We start from the raw sequence: 6,501 nt of genomic DNA, 5'->3' as shown, positions 1-6,501 counted from the left end.
AATTAATTACCATAAACATTACAATTTTTATTAGAAATTTATTTGAAGTATATCTATTTTATAAATTATAGTGTTTTGATGTTAGTACTTCGTAATATTAGTTCAAGTGTCGAAAAATATTTATCTCTTAAATATTTGTTGACTGATATTCATAAAGTTTTCAACGTATTTTTTGATGTACTTGTTAAACACTAAATATTTTAATTAAATATATTTATTTATTAATTTATTTGATTTGTGAGAGAAATGTAATAATATATACATATCATGGATTTTTTTGTAATTCATTATAAATTTGCGAGAGAATTGTAAGGAAACAAGATAGACATACAAAAATTTTGCAACATCCTTTGCAATTTTGCAAGGAAACATTTTCTCGCAAACTTGCGAGTGATTTGGGAAGACTCTGTAATTTTTCTCGCAATTTTTTCATAAATTTGCGAGAAATTTGCAAGATTTATATTTTTTTCTTGTAAATCCATTGCGAAACAATCACAATTTTGCATGAAAATTTCTTTAACAACAGGCATGTTTTCTTGCATATTGAAAGAAAAATTAATTCAACTACATATATGTGTCATTCAACGTTTAGGCTCAAAACTCATGACCCATTAATGACAGCGTCTGTGACATCATATGTTTATTGTTTAGGCTCATAACTCATGATCCATTTAATGAGAGCGTCTAGGTCACATCTATATGAATATACTCACTCATATATTTAGTGGAAGAGGCTAAATGAATCTACTCACTCATATGTTGTCAAATATATAGGCGGTTAAGTGATCCACAGTGTCTACCGAAAACATCAGAAACATTCATTGCATGGAGCCATGGACCACCTTTAACAGTCGTAAACAATGTGGTTAACCAATCAAACATCTCCAGTTCAACAATTTTTAATAGCTTAAAACTTTATGGTATTTCAATGATATTTTAGTGGCCAGATTTGACAAAATAGTAAAATACTATATTTACATATATGGGGGCCCGTACACTTATATGTGGACTCATTCGATAAGTTATAAGCTATGATATAGTCATTTAGGACTAAAACCGTCTTCAACCCGTCTCTATTTATATTTCTATATTTCTTTTAAAAGAAAAAAAATTATTATAAAAATAAATTTACTTGAATGTATGCATCTATAATAGAATTTTCTATTTACTTTCTATAATAAAAACAAATTATTTTAAAAGAAATATATAAATATACATGTAGGTTGAAGATATTTTAAGAATGTTAGTTAAAGTGACGTACCATCTCGGCTGCAACCATGTTTCAATTCGGTTCATTTTCTTCTATTTGAACTTTCTTAGTTCCAAACTATTTTTTAGCAGTTTTTCCTTTTGATGATTAATTTATTGTTCAACAACAGAAAATAATAATCTGCGGAAGTCTTTTAATATTAAAGTAGAAAGAGAAAATGACCCATAAGTCTTTTAATTTTTTTTTTTTTGAAACTATAAAGTCTTTTAATATTGTTCAACAAAAATTGAATAATTAATAAAAGAAATGCCAATTGTGAAATGAAACACATGCAGATTTATAAAGACAACACCCTATAATTTTTTATACATTCTTTTATGTACATTCACATGTGCGTAATCATGTAACCAGTTTTATCTATCAAATATATATAACCAGTTTGAGATCAACTTTTTCACATAAATATACAACAAAATATTGTTTAATATGAAAAAAATATAAATGTGAAATTCATATTCAGTATAAAAGTAGGTCAACATAATTAGATGCCACAATTTTTAAAGTCTTCCAAAACCGATTATGTCCAAATTTTTCGATAAATAATATCTTTATCCATTATAAACAGTTTAAAATAGCATTCTTATTCCAAACAAAATTGCAAACTGTCTTGATAATAATTCACAGGGGATGCCCATAAATGCTATGGTAGGAATCGTGAAGTTCTTGCAAAATTTATTGAAAAGCGTACTTATATGATGTCTCACACTCGAATTTAATACGTTATTTTTTTACATCATTTAATACGTTATTTTGATGGCCCCTTTCAAACTTATCATAGATTCTGAAAATAATTTTTAAAAATCAAGAGATTTTAGTTGTATAATGTATGAGAGAGATTAAATTTCTCCAGAATCACTGTAAATCGTTTGTGTAAGTGGTTTCAGTACTCCGCCAGCGAAGGAATTATATTGCCATACTGAGTCATATGTACTGTCTTAGTCATAGTAGATTCTAAAATTAAAACACATTTGGTTGTTTTCTGGATCATGCATATATATAATATTGATTACTATCATTCTATTTGAAGGTGAAATTTGTTTTGTATTTTTTAAGAGTCTTAATTGTAGTTTGTTATAAGTTTGAAACTATAAAAAAATATTTGTTATGATTTCGGTTTCATTTAGTTTAACAAAAGTGAACTTTTATTTTAATTAAATTTAGGTCTTTAATAAAAGTAATGCTAATATATTTAAATAATACTTTTAGTTTGTATCATACTTATTGAAATAATTTTTAGCCGAAATATATCGTTTTGTATTACTACATAGTTCTAGCATAAATTTTGTACAATACATGAAACCCAAGATCCAGTTTTTTTGGGGTCATTCTTACAAAAAAAATGCCATGAATAACATGTGGTGACATTGTCGACTATTTATATTATTTATATGAATAAAACGATATTCATTCTATAAATAAATATAAAACACGAATAAAATAAATCTAAATATTTACAATCATTTCAAATAATTTTATACTATTGATAAGTTTAAATAATATAAACAATATTAAAATTATAATTAGGTGAATTTATACTATTGATAAATAATTTTATGTTATTAGTTTATAAAATTTTCATTTTGATTTTGTATAATTTTCCAAATAGTTAAAAACATCAGTCTAACTTTCTTGGCTGAAGTTTCTTTTAAAATTTCTAAAACAATTATTCATATAAAAAATTAGAAGCATGAAATTAGTTAATTTACGTTGGGTCGTTCAGGTTTTGAATGATAGCAAAATAAATGTGAACCAAAATCAAAGGTTAATAAATCGAGTATTTGTGGAAGTTTCGTGGTAAAGGGTTTAAAAACTTTTGCTTCGGGTTTGGATCTTGACTCTTACATGATGCAATTTTTGTATAGATGGATGAGAGAATACAAAACATATTGAAAGTTTCAAAGGGTCTATCTAGGATTTCGTATATACATACCGTCAATCATGTCAACTTATACATAATTCATGTGAATTTCTCTAAACATATTCTTTTACGGTTTACTTTACATTTTCTAATCGGAAAAATGCATTTTAAATTATGAAACTAGCAAAAAAATGTACATTCTAAATCTTGGAACTTAATCATTAACACTTTAAAGATTGAAACTTATTTTAATAACATATTAAACATCGAAACTAATTTAATTATTTCACACGTCAAAATTGTGACTGGTACTGTTTATTAGTAGATCAAAATAGATGACGTTGTAATTTATTTTTTAACATTTATTTTTAATTATTTAATTTGTAGAAACAAATAAAAATAGATAAAAGTTCAAAATAGTATCTAAAATTGATACAAATTCAGAAAATATCAATAAAACAAAATAAAATTTATAAATTCAAAATATAATAAAATTAAATTAAAATTAAAAACATTAAAAATTAGAAACAAATCAGAAAATGGAAAACAAATTAAAATTCAAAATTTCAAAAAAGTTTATAAAAATAAAAAAATTTTAAAATTTTAATATTCATCAAAATTTTAAAATCTTACTATATCTCATAATATATTTTTAGAATGATATGATTAGATTTGTCACCATCAATGCTATATCGAACCCGAACTGAAAAAAATTTTAAATAACTTGTTGTGTCCAAATCTTTATGATCCAAATCCGACCAAAGATCCAAACGCCCATGCGACCTAAACACCAAATAGATTTGGTTTTAAGTACTTTGTCATTTTCAATTTTTTTTGAATTTTTGAATTTTCGAATTCTTAGAATTTTCCTAAGTTTCTAAAATAGTTTTATCAATTTTACCATGTTTTAGTTTCTAAATTTTTTTCTGATTTTTTCTATTTTTATAAATTTCTTAATTATTAGAATTTCTTTTAAAATTTTATCTAATTTTATTTGTTTTTGATAATTAAAATAGTTAAAACTATTTTTTTAAAGAAAAATAAGCCGCCGCTTCACCTTTTTGATCTAGTAATGAATATTACCGGTCATAATTTTAGCGTATGAAACAAGTAAACTAGTTCCAATGTTTAATATGTTATTGAAACAAATTTCACTGATTAAAATGTTAACAGATAAACTCCACGATTTAAAATATAAACTTTTGCCAACTTCATGATTTAAAATGCAATTTTCCCTTTTCTAATCTGCATTCTTAGTTACTTTTATTTTATACTTGCAATAACAAACTCATTTTTTCTCAAATATATATATTTAAAAAATATCATATTGATACATTGGTAATTGTGGATTCTGAGCGGATCTTGGTCCAATGGTAGTAGATGGATTTTGGATGCAAACAAATTCGAAATTCAATCTTTCTGCTATGAAAACTAAGCCACATATGCTTACCACGGTTGTCGATACGTCCGACTTATCGTGGATTGCACCTTCTACAGATTAAGTATGTGTCTTTAATAATTTTAGGTTTAATCCTTTTAAAAAGTATATTTATGGATTCGATCTATATAATACTTTGGGTACCCTGATACTTCATTGTTTATTGTCTGTGGACGTACAAAGAATTTATAGGGTTTAAAACCCTGCATATCAGACATCACTATTGGTAGAGAAAGCCAGAATTGTATTTCTAAGTTGGATAAGAAATGTCTTTTACAACTTATGAATTCGGTAATTAGTAGTAAACTTCTGGTGTTGAGTGTTGGGATTTTCCAAAAAAAACAGTTTCATGAGACTGAAGCTTTATTTGAGCGTTTTTATGGATTGTTCACCATATCAGAAGGGGAAACCTAAAATTTCGTGGAAGAAAGTTTATAAAGCAAATCGTGAACGGGGGTTTAGGAATCAAAATATGTAGAATCTATGCGTGTCTTTGCTACAAATATAATTTGGAAGATGCCTATCAGAACCATGTGTTGAAGAATTACTCATTTTCAGAAGCCAAATACATTACAATCAGTGCCGTGCGAGGGATTTCTGAGGCCTAAGGCAAATTTGAATTTTTTTTTTACAAATTCTAAATAGTAGTTATAAAAAATTAAATTATACATAGTTAAGAACTACAGAGAAAAATTAAATATCAAAAAAATTCTTACAAAACTGTTGTTTTTTTCTTCTACAAACAACTATTTTTTTGGTATAAGAAACAAATATAGTTACTCTTAAAAATAAAATAAAAAATTGTTAGACTGTTTGTTAAGGTAAGAAACATAACAAGGAAAATATGAGTACAAAAAGTATTGAACTCAGGTGAAAACATATTTATAAAGACAATAAAACCATTATACCATAAGTGATTAACCATCATAAAGGGCTCTAAAATTTCATAATCTCCAGGGGTCTAAGGCAAATGCCTTTTTAGTTATACTATAAGCACGACTCTGATTACAATATGCTCTTTGGTTTAGAATAAATTGCTGAAGTTTCCAGATTAAGCTTTCCTTAAGATGGAGCTAAGCGGTGAATTCATAATTTTACCCAGTTGTGTGTTGAGAGACCAGCGAGAGTTTCAAAAGTAGTTACAAAGCGAGAGTTTCAGAAATTGTTACAACGGGGTGATTGGTTGGGTTTTAACTAGTGATTTTAATTTTAATTTCTATTTATAACCACTTAAATTACCAATCGTGTTCTAAGTAATTTTTAAAGCTAAAGTTAATAAAATAAAAAATTGGTTGTAGAAACTTTATTTTCTAAAGGAAAAAAATATGGATGTATGAAACTATTTTCTTTTTAAAACACTGCTCTAAGAATATATTTTTTTCATCATTTCTCTTATTTAATTTTTACAGCTACATTAGATACAACTACGTCAAAAAATTATACAGTATAAATTCTACACTACATTTTTTACAGCTACAATCATATCATTATGTCTAGTTTTTTTTTTTTGACTAAATCATTATGTCTAGTTTTGGTTTTATGTATGCCTAACCGTACAAAAGAAAATCATGAGAAAACCAATAATTTCATAAGAACTTAATTTCTTAGAAAAAGAAAGTAGATCTGACAAAAGATGGAAACAACAAGAAAATTACAATAAAGTCGTAGATGTTGCTCTGCCAAACTCAAACAATAAATTGTATCTATAAATATACATAAGAAAAGAAGGTTCACAAATTTGGATTTATGTAAAAAATAAGTTTGCCAATACCTATGATTGAGAAAAAGTTGGCTTTTAAATACTTACAAATCTATTGGGAAGCAAAGAAGATTGATCGTTTCAAATTTTATTAATTATAAATAATCGTGAAATATCTAAAAACTGAGAGGAATATCCAAGATAGGAAATAAATAGCTAGTGCAATATGAAAAAGG

The sequence above is a fragment of the Raphanus sativus genome, unplaced genomic scaffold (genome assembly GCF_000801105.2).
Source record: "Raphanus sativus cultivar WK10039 unplaced genomic scaffold, ASM80110v3 Scaffold0799, whole genome shotgun sequence".
Classification (NCBI taxonomy): domain Eukaryota; kingdom Viridiplantae; phylum Streptophyta; class Magnoliopsida; order Brassicales; family Brassicaceae; genus Raphanus; species Raphanus sativus.
This window is presented reverse-complemented; position numbering follows the sequence as displayed.